The sequence below is a fragment of the Artemia sp. Qi Xiang Cuo genome, chromosome 11, assembly GCF_049724085.1.
Source record: "Artemia sp. Qi Xiang Cuo chromosome 11, ASM4972408v1, whole genome shotgun sequence".
Taxonomy (NCBI): domain Eukaryota; kingdom Metazoa; phylum Arthropoda; class Branchiopoda; order Anostraca; family Artemiidae; genus Artemia; species Artemia sp. Qi Xiang Cuo.
Window position 1 is genome coordinate 28,461,312 of NC_142804.1, and position 16,702 is coordinate 28,478,013.

At 37.4% G+C, this 16,702-nt stretch overlaps 1 protein-coding gene across 3 annotated transcripts in view; it reads left to right on the forward strand.

Annotated features, from left to right (window-relative positions):
- The first annotated feature begins 4,042 nt into the window (after positions 1-4,042).
- The window catches only part of Atac2 (Ada2a-containing complex component 2), a 224,564-nt gene continuing 211,904 nt past the window's right edge, over positions 4,043-16,702 (forward strand). For 2 of the 3 annotated variants that reach the window (XM_089096663.1, XM_089096659.1), the window contains exon 1: positions 4,053-4,077. The gene's annotated coding sequence lies outside the window, so the exon portion shown is untranslated. Of the gene's footprint in view, positions 4,078-16,702 lie in introns of all 3 variants that reach the window. The other variant, XM_089096661.1, reaches the window with a different exon arrangement.

Below are 16,702 nucleotides of genomic sequence, written 5' to 3' on the forward strand. Positions count from 1 at the left end.
TTCGGTGATTATTGGCTACGAGCATCTGCCTGCTGATCCGTTTAAGTTCTTGCCAAGACGATGCTATAACTGTCACAAAATCGGTCATCTCGCTTCCCAGTATACGGCTGAACCTGTATGCTCTAGGCGTGCCTCAAGTGAACATCGTTCTACGCGAGATGAACAATGCAGACAGCCGACATTCTCCGTTGAATGCAAAATCGGCAGTCACACGTGTTACAGTGTAAAATGTCCCTCAAATAGTAATCCACAAAAGATATGAAATCTGAAGCTTATGCAGTTAAATGTTTATCGTTGAACATTAATGGCTCGTACTCGAATAAAATTCTAATCTAAGATGATGTTTTTGAGCAAATTGAAGTTGTCTTTTTACAAGAACATTTCGTCAAAAGCCCCAGCAAAAGTATTCTTAGTTTTAATAGTTCTGTCTCGGTCTATTCTGTTTCAGCGAAGCAGCTAAGTGGAAAAGGGCGACCCTCCGGTGGTATTGCCACTTTTGTTTGTTCGACTCTAAGATCTAGTGTATTTGAAGTCAATGATAATTTTCTGGCGATTCGTGTTGAGGGCTGTGTTTTTATTAATGTATATTTGCCTACAAATTACCATAATGAGCGTTTGGAGCGTGCTTTTACTTATTCTAGTGATAAACTCGGACAGTGTATTAACCGTATTAGATCCTTAAGCCTTGAATGCATACTAGTTGGTGACTTCAATTGCGACTTGAATGAACCGCTCTTATCTAGGTCTTTACGTTCTACGTTGTTGCTTAGTATTTTTGGAGACCAGTTTGACCTCAAGTGCAAAGATTTAAATTTTACAAATGTACACACCTCAATGTCCACATCAGATCTCGATCACGTCGTTGCGTCCGCAAATCTCAGGATTTTGCCTGTCAAGGTTGTGCTTGATTTTCAGCTGTCTGATCACTTACCAATACAGTTCTCAGCCAATATTCCTTGCCATAGCTCAGATACACAAACGCAAACAACTTCGAAAACACCTCCTAGGTCTCGCCGTGATTGGCGTAAAATTAACCCTGTTTTATTTCAAGAAAAAGCCGCCAGAGTCCTTAGTAAGATCCGTGTCCCTTTCCATCTTCTCTCTGAATTAACTGCTCTTTCAAGGGAGGAAACACAACTATCAGTTGACTTTTATTGCTCAGAAATTGGCCATGCCCTTCGCTGTGCTGAAAAAGCTGCCGTCCCTCTAAGTAGACCCCGTCGTCATACCCTTCCAGGCTGGTCTGAAAATCCAGAGTTAGTGGATACCCATTCTAAATCTAAATTTTGGCTTCAACCTTGGGTTTCTTGTGGATGACCCCGTTCGCGGGTAGTCAATTCAATCCGCCTGCTCATAAAAAGAAAATTCACGAAGGAGCTAAAAGCTCACAGAAAAAAGATGATTGATATCGAATCTACACGGGCCAAAATTAATCCTTCTCTCCTTTGGCGTTTTCTTTCCTCTAAAAGCGATGAGTCTTTATCCGCATCTGCTATCCCTGATTCTGAATGGTACGCATATTATGGGTCAGAATTTTCGCCTCCTGATCCAGCCCTCAACGAAAGATACGAAGCTGAGTTGAACGACTTCTTAGATAGTTGTCTTCAGAGTGATTATCTTGTAATAGAGGGAGCTGTATGTAGGGCCATCTCTCACCTAAAACCTAAACAATCTTTTGGGATTGACGGGATCAGTGCACTCCATTTAAAAAGTGGTGGGCTCGCTCTCATTAGTCATGTAACCCTCCTGATGCAGATTATCCTCATTCAGGGTATTGTCCCAACCACTTTCTCAATTGGAGATCTTACGCCAGTTCCTAAAAAAGGAAAAGTTACCATGCAATGCTCCTCTTTCCGTCGAATCACGGTTGCTACCAGTTTCTGCAAGTTATTTGAACTTTTATTCGTAGATGAGTTTGAAAAACTGTGTTGTAGTCCACCTAGACAATTTGGTTTTCAACGCGGCATTGGTTGTGCGGAAGCGCTCCATGTCGTTGCATATGCACTCCTGGATGCACACAAATCAGGAGAAAGTCTAGCCATCGGGGGCTTAGACCTGCAGAGAGCGTTTGATTCATTGATTCATGCACGTATGTTGCTAAACGCAGCTAAAAGAGGAGTGAACTAAAATATCATCCGGGCTTTCCGTGATATTTATTCTCACCTTCGCGTGTGACTCAAGCTCCCTCCCGATAAAGGCCTTCCGCCAGCCCCACGGTCAGCTTTGATACCAGTCCATAAAGGTGCCCGTCAGGGAGCAGTTTTATCCCCAAATTTCTTCAATAACTACATTATTGAACTTCAAGACAGCTGTCCTTCATCATGCATTCTCAGGTCCATTGACATCTCCCTAGTATGCTATGCCGATGACACGCTGAATCTCAGTCAGACGCTTAACCGCCTTTCAGAAATATTTTCATGTCTGCAGTCCAACTACGAGAAAGTCGGTCAGAGATTTAACTCCCAAAAGTCGGAAGTTTTGCTTTATAATTGGAAGAATGACCCTCCTACTAATATCACACTAGGTGATAGCTCAGTAAAACCAGTTGATAAAATAGTATATCTGGGGCTTCCAATAGGTTCCTCATTACAGCATACCCGTTCCCCCCTGATCTCACATCTTGAACGGCGAATATCCAGCTCCTATGCTTTGATCGTTAAATCCACTCTGAGATTTAACCGTCCACTACTGGCAAGTATTTACAACGCTACCGCTCTGCCACATATATTATATGTGACCCCTTTCTGGAGTTTATTGGAAAACCGTGAAAAGTCTAAAATCCGCTCTATATTTTTCCGTTTTGCAAAGTACCTACTAAAACTGCAACCTTGGACAAAAAATAGTTTTCTGATTCGGCGCTATAACCTAGCGGACCCAAATCTAGCTGTTGAGACACTTATTAGCGGGCAAAAAACAAAACCAGCAATTTTAAAGCACGAGTGGGCAAGTTTGCTTGTTTAATTTTCCCTTTTGTTTCCCTTTTTGTTTTATTTTTATTTTTTTTTATTTTTGTTTTTTTTATTTTTTTTTCTCCTTTCAAAAGTTGTTGTCTTTGTTGCTATTTTCGAAGAAGTTGTTGTTTCTGTTGTAATCTTTGAGTATGCTATCTTTCAGTTTCCACTTTTCGTACTATTTTGTATACTATTTAAGAAGTTGTTGCTTTTGTTGTTATTATTATCGTTTTGTTTCCTCTTTTTGTATTTTTGTATACTCTGTCATTGTACATTTATTGTATACGACGGGTTTTCAATATATATTATTATATTTCAGGTCAACTAGAGGAGGTATAGAGGTTTGTTCTTGATGGATCTTTCCATCAACAACAAACCTCTATTATAACTTCCTCTTCAAACAAAGCCCTTAAAGTATAACAAAAGGCCAAAGATCAATGGTAACTCTCAAAGAACAATAAGGATAAACTTAATTTCATTCAAGCCCGTAAAGACACAATATATTCCACTCTTTATGTTTTCGTATTTCACAGAGTCTTGATGTGACCAAATCCATGAGTCCTAACAATATATCTAATATTGTTTTAAAGACCTGCATAGCCGAATTGGTTGGATCTTTGTCATCACTTTTCCGGATGTGTTTTTTTGTCTCGGACCTTTCCACACGTTTGGAAACCTAGAACCTTTCTAGTGGCGACGGTTACCGGCAGCATGCTCGGGCGTTGCTGGAATTTTTCTCCCCGCCGGCACGACTGCCATAGTTGGCATATCACTGATAAATTAGTATAAATCAGATAAATTAATTAGTGATAAATCAGAGCAACACTTTCTTGGTCAGAATTTTTCTTTGAATTTCCTGCCCAATATCATGTTTCTGCGAATTGTGAGCTAGCTATTTCTGTTAGTAAAAAATTCTGTTTCCGCCGTCCAAAACCAATTTTTGTTAGCTAACATTGTTAGCTAACAATTGGACGGCGGAAAAACCCCTGTAGCCAGATACAGTTATGAAGGTGATCTATCAAACGTTCCGAAAAAGTTACATTTGATGTGCGCAGACATTACCCTGTCGGCATTGAAATTGTTGAAGAAACAAAAGAAAAAGAAAAAGGAAAAAACTGCTAGCCTAGTATGATTTACATTTGCTCTTATTTTTGTATCAGAGCAATTTTGCTCAAAATTTACTTTTGTTGACCTACATATACATTTCAACTTGAATTATCCAGCTAACAGTGCAATTATATACACACTATTGAATCTGTTAACTAGTTGGCTATTAATATCCCAAGTATACATATGATTTATTTTAAAATAGCCAACTAGTCAGCTATGAATAAAGTTTCTAATGCAATTATTGAATTAGTTACCTAGTTGGCTATTTTGATCCTAGCCAACCATAACATTCTGGGACTTATCTGTTTGGAAGTCTGTAATCCATGCCCAAGTTCTGCATCTGATCCCATAATTTTGGCTATTTTTCAACAGAAGAAGTATTGAAACCTTGTTCAATTCCTTACAAAATTGAATGCAAACACAGTCAAACATTCAAGCTAAGTTAGTTATCTTTTGAAAATCATTAATTACTAAGGTCAAACCCAAAGCACTACTACAGAACTTACTACCACTACCTAATTGAGTATTACAAGACCTATTTTTCCTAAAAACCATGCTGTGCTGTATGCCACTGGTCATTATTTAAAAATAATTTTTCAAATAATGGTAATTTAAAAAAATTACCCTTTCATTGATTTGTGAAAAATTGAAGTGTTTGATGTAGGGCAATAATTACTTTACCAACAATAATTACCAACAAGTACGTAGATACAACCAGCCAGCTATCCCCTCAGAAACAGTTCCAAACCCACCCCTCTCCCCAACATACAGCATGCTTGAGACCCCATGGACACCAAGAACATCTTGCACACCACAAAATCTCCAATACCTGCCAGATTCTCTTCCCTATTCCCTGCCCCAGCAAGCAACAGCAATAGGCAAGCAAGACCCACAAACCTACCAGGTATAAAGCAAAACCCCAAGCCATTAGCTCCAGTAGCATCAGCCACAAACCAGGCCACAGAATCAATGCCCATCAACACAGCCAATTCAATCACCAACCTCATAGCCTACACCATGGCAAGTATTTTCCTTTCCCAAGCTATAATGCCCCAAGGACCTAAGGCAGTCATCATGAGAGAACTAGCCACAAAATACTTCTCTAAAACCTTAGTAGAGATTGCAGAGCTAGATCTAATCACCATCCTAAATAACCATCAAGCTTACCACTATATGGCCAATGCATAAAGACCAAATCCACAACCATCCATTACAAAACCAGAGCAAAACAAAACTAAAGATCCTCCAATGGAACACATGCTCACTATCAAAAGAAAATCTAGATCAGCTGCTCATGTATACTAAGGTAAAACGTACACATGCTCTATGTCTCCAGCACACGCACCTTGACCAAAACAGTACACTATGGGTAGAAGGATGCGAGCTCTACAAAAAAGAAAGATTCTCTGGAAGCAAAGGAGGGTGCGTGGCTATCCTTTTAAAGAAAGACGTTAAGCACAACTTCATAATACCAAAGGAATACCCTAATGAGCTTGATGTAGTTGGAGTAAAAATAATTCTTAAAGATAGAGAAACACTAACAATATACTCCTTTTACAATCCCAATGATAACCAAGAAGCTAAGGAATTCCTTACAGAAATTGCACCTAAGATGATTCATCAGAAGATAATAATAGCAGGAGACTTCAATGCTCATAGCCCTACTTGGGGAGGAAAGAAAACCAACAAGGCAGGCCAATTTTTAGATAACCTACTAAATGAATTCCCAGAAATGTCAATAGCTACACCACATGGTATGAATACCTATTACGACTGCAAAACTAACCTTTTCTCCACCATTGACCTACAACTAATGCCAAATAAACTATCTAAATGCTCAAAAATAAGTACAGTCCATCAACTACTAACAGGCCATTAGGCCATACAGGTAGAAATTGGTAGAGTTCGTTATGAAGAAGAAGAATACACACTAAACTTGAACAATTACAGGGCAAATTGGACTGAATTGTAAGAAATTCTCAAAAATATTGATTGCATGCCAATTCAAGAATGTTAAGACACAAAATTATATACCAAAAGACTAACTAATCATCTCAAAGAAGCTGCAGTATCATCAATACCTAGAACTACCAACAAACAAATCATCAAAGAAGACTTCATAACCATGGTGGAATGACCAGTGTCAAGCCTCATTTACCGCAAAAAGAGATGCAGAAAAGAATTTAAAAAAAAACCCAAACCCCAAAACATACATCCAATTTAAACAAGCCTGCGCTGGACTCAGAAGAGACACAAGAAAGGCCAAAGCCATGAGATGGGCTTCCTACTTGGAAAAGATTGACAGATACAACACCTGAATCAAAAATACGCCAATTTTTAGACAATATCATGGGAGCAGGAAAAAAAAAAGAATAACATTAAGCATCCCCTACTTGTATCTGGTATCCAACTTGAAGATGATAGCAAAAAAGCTGAAGCACTTGCTGACATCTACCAACAGGAGTTTGCCCACAAAAAAGAGTTAAATAAGCAAAAGCATAATGAAATATTAAATACAGTTTATGAGCTAACACAACTAACACAACCCTTTAAAACAAATGAATTCCTGCAAGCAGTTAATAAAATGAATCAAAAAGCAAGCCCAGGTGAAGATGAAACCCATATCTCTTGGATATCAAATGCCCCAAGAAATTTCCAAGAAGCTCTTATGCTTACATTTAACCTCTGCTACACACAAGGAGTATTCCCCCAGCAATGGAAACAAGCAATTATTACACCAGTGGCCAAACAAGGGAAACCCAAAGATGACCCACATTCATGCAGACCAATTGTATGTTTACTAACCCTTGGTAAGTTGTTTGAGAGAATGCTGTATAACCGTGTCCAGTGGTATACAGAGACCAATAACATCCTCCCAAACCTCCCAAAATATCAAGCTGGATTCAGAGCTTACCATTCAACTATAGACACCATTTTGAAACTTGTGACAGATGCACAGAAAACTATGAATGAGGGATTAATACTGGGTGCTGTACTGATTGATTTAGAAGGAGCATAGGATAACACACAAAACGACATACTAGGAGAAAGACTCCATGCATTTGGTTACCCCCAGCCAATCAGAAAACTGATTGATAGCTTTCTAGATAATAGAACCTTTAAAGTTAAAGTAAATGGGAAGCTATCATCCTCAAGACCTATTGAAAAGGGTCTCCCACAGAGAGCTTCATATTGTATATGGCAGCATTAAAAATTGACTCACCACATGAAATTTTTGCAGATGACATTGGAGCATGAGCAACAGGGAAAACATTTGCTGAAGTTGCAAATAAACTCCAAATTATTTCTAATAATCTCCAGGACTTTTCTACCAGCATGAAACTACCCATATCAGTCCCCAAATCAGTGATCATATATTTCCATAATAGATGAAAAGTAGAATTACAACCAGTTAGCCTAGGAAATTCTATAATCCCAACTACCAGTGCAACTAAATACCTTGGAATAATTCTGGACAACAGGCTTACCTTAAAACCTCACATTGACCATATCATACTATCATTCATGAAAATGATGGGGATGATTCGAAGACTCTCGGTTACAGCCTGGGGAAGCATTGATAGATCCCTCCTCAAACTATCACACTCAGTACATCAGACCAGTAATTTAGTATTACCTGATTATATATGGAACTTGGTCAAAACAGCTCTTCAATAAATTAGAATATGTGCAAGATACAGCATTTTGCCTTGCCACAGTATGTAGAAAATCAACAAAGATTTAATATCTTCTGCAAGAAGCAGGGCTTCCACCTACTGAAAATAGATGCACACTTTTAATCATAAGAAGCCTGACAAAATTGGAAACAGCCCCTCTTCATTTCTTATTTTCAGAAGCTAGAGCTAGCCAACAAGAGCTATGAAATCACCCACTGATGTCAGCAATTATGGCCTGGACACAATACCCCATCAAACTAGAGCATGTTAAAACTGAAATAGCAAAAGATCCACCATGGATATCAATCACCCCAGAAGTTAAACTAGAATTCCTCCCTCAAAAAAAGGAACAAATTGAATCCCAAACTGCAATCCAACATTTTGGACAGCTCTTAAAAAAGGAATATGATAGATATAACCAACTATATGTTGATGGATCATTAAGTGAAGATGGATGTGGAAGTGGGTGCTGTCTAAGAGAGCACAGCTTATGCATTATGGAAAAACATAAGGCAGGGACCAGCATACTAACAGCTGAAGTAGCTGCAATCAATTTGGCCTTAGAGACGCTAATTAAACTGAAACAGAGCAATAAACATATAGTAGTATTCTTTGACTCCAAATCTGCTCTCAATATCCTAACAAACCCTAACTTTAAAACACTGGACATAGACTTACATCAAACTAAAGAAAAGAATGATGTTGGCACAATGTATTATTCATTATTTTTTTTCCTTTAGAGTAGGGCACTTTGTATCAAAGAAGTTGTCGTAGAAACTACGAAAAGAGCTCATTCAATTGGAAATTGGAGTGGCTTGTGCCCTTTTCATAGTCAAAAATGATTGGAAGGCAACTAACACCCCTTACACGCCAACCATTTCCCGAAACACATCCAATAAAAATTTTGAGATGGCCATTTTTTTCAGCAGTAATTGATTTCCAAATAAATTTTTTTTTTTTTTGAGGAGGACAGTCCCCACTGCTTTCAGGGCAAGGGTTGTAAGTTATGCCCTGGGGCAATATAAGGTTTTGATAGAGGGCGTTGTCGTAGAAACTTCAAAAAGGCTCATTCGATTAGAAATTCAAAGAGTTAGTGCCCTTTTTAATAGTCGTAAGTTATTGGAGGGCAACTAGCCCCCCCCCCCCCGACGCCCATCATTTCCCCAAACACACCCAATCAAAATTTTGAGATAGCCATTTTGTTCAGCATAGTTGATTTCCAGATAAAAAATATATTTTTGAGGAGGAGACTCCCCCCAACACTTGGGGCAAGGGTTTTAATTTATGCCCTGAGGGCATATAAGAACAATTTTGGCACAATGTATTATTTAATTTTTTCCTTTATAGTAGGGCACATCGTATTGAAGAATTTGTTGTAGAAACTTCGAAAAGGGTCCATTCAATTGGAAATTTGAGTGGCTTGTGCCCTTTCTAATAGTCAAAATTGATTGGAAGGCAACTAACACCCATTTGACGCCCACCATTTCCCTGAAACACATCTAATCAAAATTTTGAGATAGCCATTTTGTTCAGCGTAGTTGATTTCCAGATAGAAATCATGTTTTTAAGGAGGACACTCACCCACAGCTTTCAGGGCAAGGGTTGTAAGTTTTACCCTGGGATCATACAAGGTTTTTATAGAAGGCGTTGTCATAAAAACGGCTCATTCAATTGGAAATTTGAAGGGCTAATGCCCTTTTTAATAGTCAAAAGTGATTGGAGGACAACTAACCCCCCTCTCACGCCCACCTTTTCTCCAAACACATTCAATCAAAATTTTGAGATAGCCATTTTATTCAGTGTAGTTTTAAGTTCTGTAAATTAGGTTTTTGAGGATGACAACCCCCTCACAGCCCTCAGGGCAAGGGTTGTAGGTTATGCCCTGGGGGTATATAGGGTTTTTATAGAACGCGTTTTTGTAATAACTTCAAAAAGGGTTCATTTGATTAGAAATTGAAATGGCTAGTGCCCTTTTTAATGGTTGAAAGTAATTGGAAGGCAATTAGCACCCCTACCACTCCCACCATATCCCCAAATACCTCCAATCAAAATTTTGAGATAGCCATTTTGTTCTACGCAGTTTAGAGTTCAGAAAATTATATCTTTGAGCAGGACACTCCCCCTAAGGTCTTCAGGGCAAGGGTTATAAGTCATGCCCATGGGACATATAAGTTTTTATTTAAATCTTTGTCGTAGAAACTTGAAAAAGGGGCTCATTTGATTGAAAATTCGAAGATCTAGTGCCCTTTTTAACAGTCAAAAGTGATTTTAGGGCATCTAACCCCCTCTCTCGCCCACCTTTTCCCCAAACCAATACAATCAAAATTTCTAGATATCCATTTTGTTCAGCGTTATTGATTTTTAGATAGAAATTATGTTTTTGAGGAGGACACTCCCCCACAGCCCACAGGGTAAGGTTTGTGAGGTATGCCCTGGGGGTATATCAGTTTTTATAGAACGCATTGTCATAGAAACTTCAAAAACGGCTCATTCAATTAGAAATTGAAATGGCTAGTGCCCTTTTGATAATCAAAAGTGATTTGAAGGCAACTAAAACCCTTTCCACGCCCACCATTTCCCCAAACATATCCAATCTAAATTTTGAGATAGCCATTTTGTTCCATGCAGTTTAAAGTTCAGGAAATTATAGCTTTGAGCTGGACACTGCCCCCACAGTCTGCAGGGCAACGGTTATAAGTTATGCCCTGGGGACATATAAGGTTTTTATTGAAATCTTTGTCATAGAAACTTGAATAAGGGCTCATTGAAATGAAAACTTAAAGGGCTAGTGCCCTTTGTAATGGTCGAAAATAATTTGAGGGCAACTAACCCCTTTCTCACGCCGACCTTTTCCCCAAACACATCCAATCAAAATTTTTAGATAGCCTTTTATTCAACGTAGTTAGAAGTCTTGGAAATTAGGTCTTTAAGGATGACAACCCCTCCCCCCCCCACAACCCTCAGGGCAATGGTTATAAGTTATGCCCTGGGGACATATAAGGTTTTTATTGAAATCTTTGTCATAGAAACTTGAAAAAGGGCTCATTGAAATGGAAATTTAAAGGGCTAGTGCCCTTTGTAATAGTCGAAAGTAATTTGAGGGCAACTAACCCCTTTCTCACCCCGACCTTTTCCCCAAACACATCCAAACAAAATTTTTAGATATCAATTTTTCTCAATGCAGTTGAAAGTCTTGAAACTTCGGTCTTGCAGGATGACAACCCCCCCCCCTCCCCACAACCCTCAGGGCAAGGGTTGTAAGTTATGCCCTGGGAGCATGTAAGGTTTTTATAGAAAGCGATGTTGTAAAAACATCAAAAAGGGCTGATGCAATTGAAAATTGAAAAGGCTAGTGCCTTTTTAATAATTGTAATTGGAATATGCATTGTCAGTTTAATATACATATACTGATATTTGTTAATGAAATTGTTAATATTATTTGATTTATTAAAGTTACAAAAGCAAATACATTTTTATTTTTTCAGCAAAGTGCAAATTATGTTCTGGCCTTGGGAAGGCATAGGGGTTTTGAGCCCTACTCATGTTAATATCTGCTCATTTTGAGTTTGACTTGGTTATTTATTGTAATTTCTGTTCGTTTTGGGTTTCATTTATTTATCGATGCTGATTTGTGGTAGTTTCACGCTTGGTAGATTTGATTTTTTTTTTTTTGCTCATTTTTGGTTTAATGGAGTTCTTTACTTTTCTTTGAAAAACTTATTTCTAGGGAATTTTTTTTTTAATTAATCTTAAGAAAGACTTAAATTATCAATTTGGAACTTTAATGGTAAGTTGTGGGGGATTGTGATCTAGCCGGAAGGAATTAAAGTAAAGAACGAACAGTAAGGCCCAAAAAGAGACTAAAACTTTGTAGTAAAACCTTAGTTTCCTAGAAACCATCACCATCCATTTGAAAATCATTTAAAATGTTGCCCCAGTTAAGCTTCGAACTCATGACCTTAGGATTAATAGACCTATGCTCTATCCACTGAGCAATCGAAGCTTGTGTTTTATGAAAGATTATACAGTTTGAGACAATATTGGAAGTCTTTAAAATCTTAACTCGTTTTTGATTTCTTAAATTTATAAAAATGAAAATATTTAAAAGTTTTTTTTTCAATTTCAGCCATTGCACTTTCCGATTGAATGAACCCTTTTTGAAGTTTCTACAACAAAACTTACTATAAAAACCTCATATTCCCCCAGGGCATAACTTACAACCCTTGCTCTGAGGGTTGTCATCCTCAAAGACCTAATTTTCAGAACTTTCAACTATATTGAACAAAATGGCTATCTCAAAATTTTGATTGGATATGTTTGGAAGATGGTGGGCGTGAGAGGGGGGTGTACCGTGAGTAAAATACGATATATTTAAAACACACACACAAAAAAAAAGTTCCTTCTTTCTAAAGATAATTCCGACTTCCTCTAATTAAGTTTAAATCTAGTTTAAAAAAAACAGAAAAGTCTTTAATCAGCAAAGAGAAAAATTGCATCTTAGCCTCAGACAAAGAATGGCGCTATCCAGCTTTGAATTTCGCCAAGAAGAGTGGTAATAAAAAACTACAAAATACAATGTTTTCGCAGGAAGTCTAAGTTATAAGAGTGTGTGAACTTTTAAATCATCGAAAATATTTAAGACAGGCTATTTGGACGGAGGGTTTGGCCCACCTCAGGACTTCGGGCATTCGTGGGGTACTTCCCAAGGTATATGATTAGGACTTAGGATATATAGTGAAGAAAAGTGTTTTTCGTTCTCTCATTATTATTGAAAGAATCATATTGGCGTTCAGACATTGCGATTTAACTTATTATGAAGTCCTTGTAGAGACTTGGTTGTTATTTGTCGCCAATTGAAGTGAGCACGGTTGTACACCTAAAATGTAAGCTGCAATAAATCCATTACTCTTCTATCTGTATGTATTTTATTTTATATGTCTGTATCTAATCGCACGACAGGTAATTAGTTCGCATACTTTCATGGTAGCGCTACCAGAGGAATTTGATCTCCAGGTACCTCGAGGCAAAGAGGTTACATTTATATAGCTACGCATCTTATTTTCTCTCAATAATTGAGGGTGGCGCGGTAATAAATCTGCCTTACTCCCCATTGCTGTGGCGCAGGCCTCGATGGCACAATCTTTAGCGCTATAAGTGGCACTATTGGAGGACTTATAAGGTGTAAGTTCATGGCTTTAAGGCCTAAGATTACATTTGACGTGGTCAATCTTCATTACCACAATTAAGCCCACCCGTCATATAAATTTTTGTCGCTACAGGGGTTAGTTGCCCTTAATTCACTTTAGACTGTTAAAAAGGGCACTAGCCCTTTCAATTTCGAATCAAATGAGCCATTTTTGAGGTTTTAACAACAACAATTTCTATTAAAACCTTATATGCCCCCCGGACTTAACTTACACTCCTGGCCCGGAGGGTTATGGGGGGGGGGTATCATCCTCTGAGACATAATTTTCTGAACTTTCAACTACGTTGAAAAATGACTATCTCAAAATTTTGATTGGATGCGTTTGGGTAAATGGTGGGCGTGAGAGGGGGGGCTAGCTGCCCTCCAATCACTTTTTACTATTAAAAAGGGCACTAGCCCTTTCATTTTCCCATTGAATGAACCCTTTTGAAGTTTCTATGTCAAACTTTTCTATAAAAACCTTATATGCCCCCAGGGCATAACTTACAATCCTTCATATGAGGGGTGTGGGTTTTCTTTCATCTTAAAACCTGGATCGCATGTCAACTTAGTAACCATACTCACGTGTGCTTGAGCTCTATTTCGTTCAGCAGCCCTTTTATCTCTTTGAAATAGAATTTTCTGATATACTCTCTGATATTTCAAGATTTTATCTCGATTTTTTTCTGTAGTTCTCTTTCCTTGAAGTAGATATAATAACATTAGGGATTCTATACTGATAACATTGGATGTGATAAACTCTTACTAGGTTGCTAGCTACCACTGCAACCCGGAAAAACAAAATCTATTTTCAAATTTCAGTCACAATTAACAATAGTTCGTCCTTTAATGTACTATATTAGTAGACGATCGGTAGAATATTCGTTCTTCATTATGACTTTTTGTAAAAAGTAATTCTATTTTTATTTTTTATTTTTTTTTATTAAGAGACGAGTCGCTCTTACTCTACAGTTCGGTACCACGAACTGTTGGTTACAAACAGGAAAAACCCTATGGTTTTTTCTTAATTGGAATAGTAAGAGATGAACTGGCTACAACCTACGATTATGACATTAATGATCAATCTTTAACATGATCAGCATAAAAATCAGATTCTTTTGATGTATCTATTGGTATCAAAATTCCGTTTTTTAAAGTTTCAGTTAATATTGAGACGAGTCGCTCTTACTATGTAGTTCGTTACCACGAAATTTTTGATTGTTTCAAAAATCAAATAGCTTTGAAAAGACTACAGCATGAAAAGATATAAAAAATGCAGTTTTTTTGTAAAAAGTGATTCTATTTTAATTTTTTTTTCTTTTTTGATTAAAAAGGCACTAGAAATTTTAATTTCCATTTAATGATCCCTCTCGTGACATTCTATGACCAGTGGGTCGATATGATCACCCCTGGGGAAAAGTGTAAAAACAAACAAAATAAACACACATCCGTGATATTCCTTTTGGCAAAAAATACCAAATTCCGCATGTTTGCATATAGGAGCTTGAAACCTCTACAGTAAGGTTCTCTGATAAACTTAAACCAATGGTGGGATTTTCATTAAGATTCTATGACTTTTAGAGGGTGTTTTCACCTTTTTTCAAAAATAGGGCAAATTTTCTCAGGCTTGTAACTTTTTATGAGTAAAACCGAACTTGATTTGAAACTTATGAAACTTTAATATTTAAAATCAGTATAAGACTCGTTCAGGGTCGTCTCTTACTATTTCAAATAAGAAAAAACCATAGGCATTTTCCGGTTTGTAATTTTATTTTCATTTATTATAAAATCAGGAATCATTGGATTCATAGGATCATCAAATATAGCTGAAACCTAGTAAAGAACAACCATGGCACATAGTAAGTAAAAGTAAAGATAATGCAAGCATCTTTTGACAATTATATAACATAAAATCTGATTGGTGAATTGAAACTAGAGTAATTCCTGAAAATTTTAAATAATCATAGGCAGCACAATAGCGCTGCCTAAGTAAAGAACAATGTTTTATTTATTTTTGACTCTTGGTCTTAGACCAGGGCACTTCGTATCGAAGGAGTTGTCGTAGAAACTTCGAAAAGGGCTCATTCCTTATATTTCCTCTGGGCATATAAGGCTTTTATAGAAGGCTTTGTCGTAAAAACTTCAAAAAGGGCTCATTCGATTGGAAATTCAAAGGGCTAGTGCCCTGTTTAATAGTCGAAAGTGATTGAAGGGCAACTAACCGCCCTCTCACACCCACCCATTCTCCAAGCACATAAAATTAAAATTTTTAGATAGCCATTTTTTTTCAATGCAGTTGAAAGTTGGAAATTATGTCTTTGAGGATGACATCCCCCCAACACAGCCCTCAGGGCAAGGGATTTAAGTTATGCCCTGGGGGCATTAAAGTTTTTTTTTATAGAAAGCGTTGTCTTAGAATCTTCAGAAAGGGCTTATATGATAGGAAATAGAAATGGCTAATGCCCTTTTTCATAGTCGAAAGTGATTGGAGAGCAACTAATCCCCCTCTTACAACCACTTTTTCCCCAAACACATCCAATCAAAATTCTGAGATAGCCATTTTGTTCAAAGTAGTTGATAGGTCCAGAAATTATATCTAAGAGGATGACACTGCCCCAAAGGCCCTCAGGGTAAGGGTTGTTTTACGCCTTGGGGGTTTATAAGGTTTTTATTTTAAGATTTGTCGTAGAAACTTGATGCTATAAATATTGACCAGCCAAGTGGGAGACCAATCCCGATTAGAGATATTTACCGATGGAGGCTATCAGATATTAATTTTAATAAGATTAATCCTATCCTTTCCCCCTTTTCCAATAAGTATTTTTCTAAAACTTATCATAGAATTCGTTCTGGAACAAATGGACTAAATTTTCTTGCATTCTTGTATAAGTTTCCTAATTCAAGTGGTTCAATTCCCCTGTCCCCACTTTGCAGGCATTGTAATATGAATAATGAAACAATTGACCATTGCCTATTTGAATGTAATATGCTGACGTCTGCACAACATACCCTGCTTTGCAAACTGTTAAAATGCTTCAAACACCACAAAATCTCACTATCAGCCAAGAGCCTAGCCAACTATACCTGCACACAGAGCATAGAAATCGACATCTATCTTCTCATAATTGAACTCCTAGAGTCGAAAGATCTACTGAAAGATATCTGAAAATATCTAATAATCATGAGGCAATCAAGCCAGTAGCTCTGTAGCCCACAGAGTGAAGCAAAAGGAAAAGGGCTAAATAGTATCACTGAAAAGCCTGCCCGCTGTTAAATAGAAGAAGAAAGCCTAGTATGCTTTACATTTGCTCTTATTTTTGTATCAGAGCAATTTTGCTCAAAATTTACTTTTGTTGACCTACATATACATTTCAACTTGAATTAGCCAGCTAACAGTGCAATTATATACACACTATTGAATCTGTTAACTAGTTGGCTATTAATATCCCAAGTATACATATGATTTATTTTAAAATAGCCAACTAGTCAGCTATGAATAAAGTTTCTAATGCAATTATTGAATTAGTTACCTAGTTGGCTATTTTGATCCTAGACATACCATCCTTGCCAACCATAACATTCTGGGACTTATCTGTTTGGAAGTCTGTAATCCATGCCCAAGTTCTGAATCTGATCCGATAATTTTGGCTATTTTTCAACATAAGAAGTATTGAAACCTTGTTCAATTCCTTACAAAATTCAATGTAAACACAGTCAAACATTTGAGCTAAGTCAGTTGTCTTAGCAACTGACTGCAGAGTGTAAGTCACGGACCATGA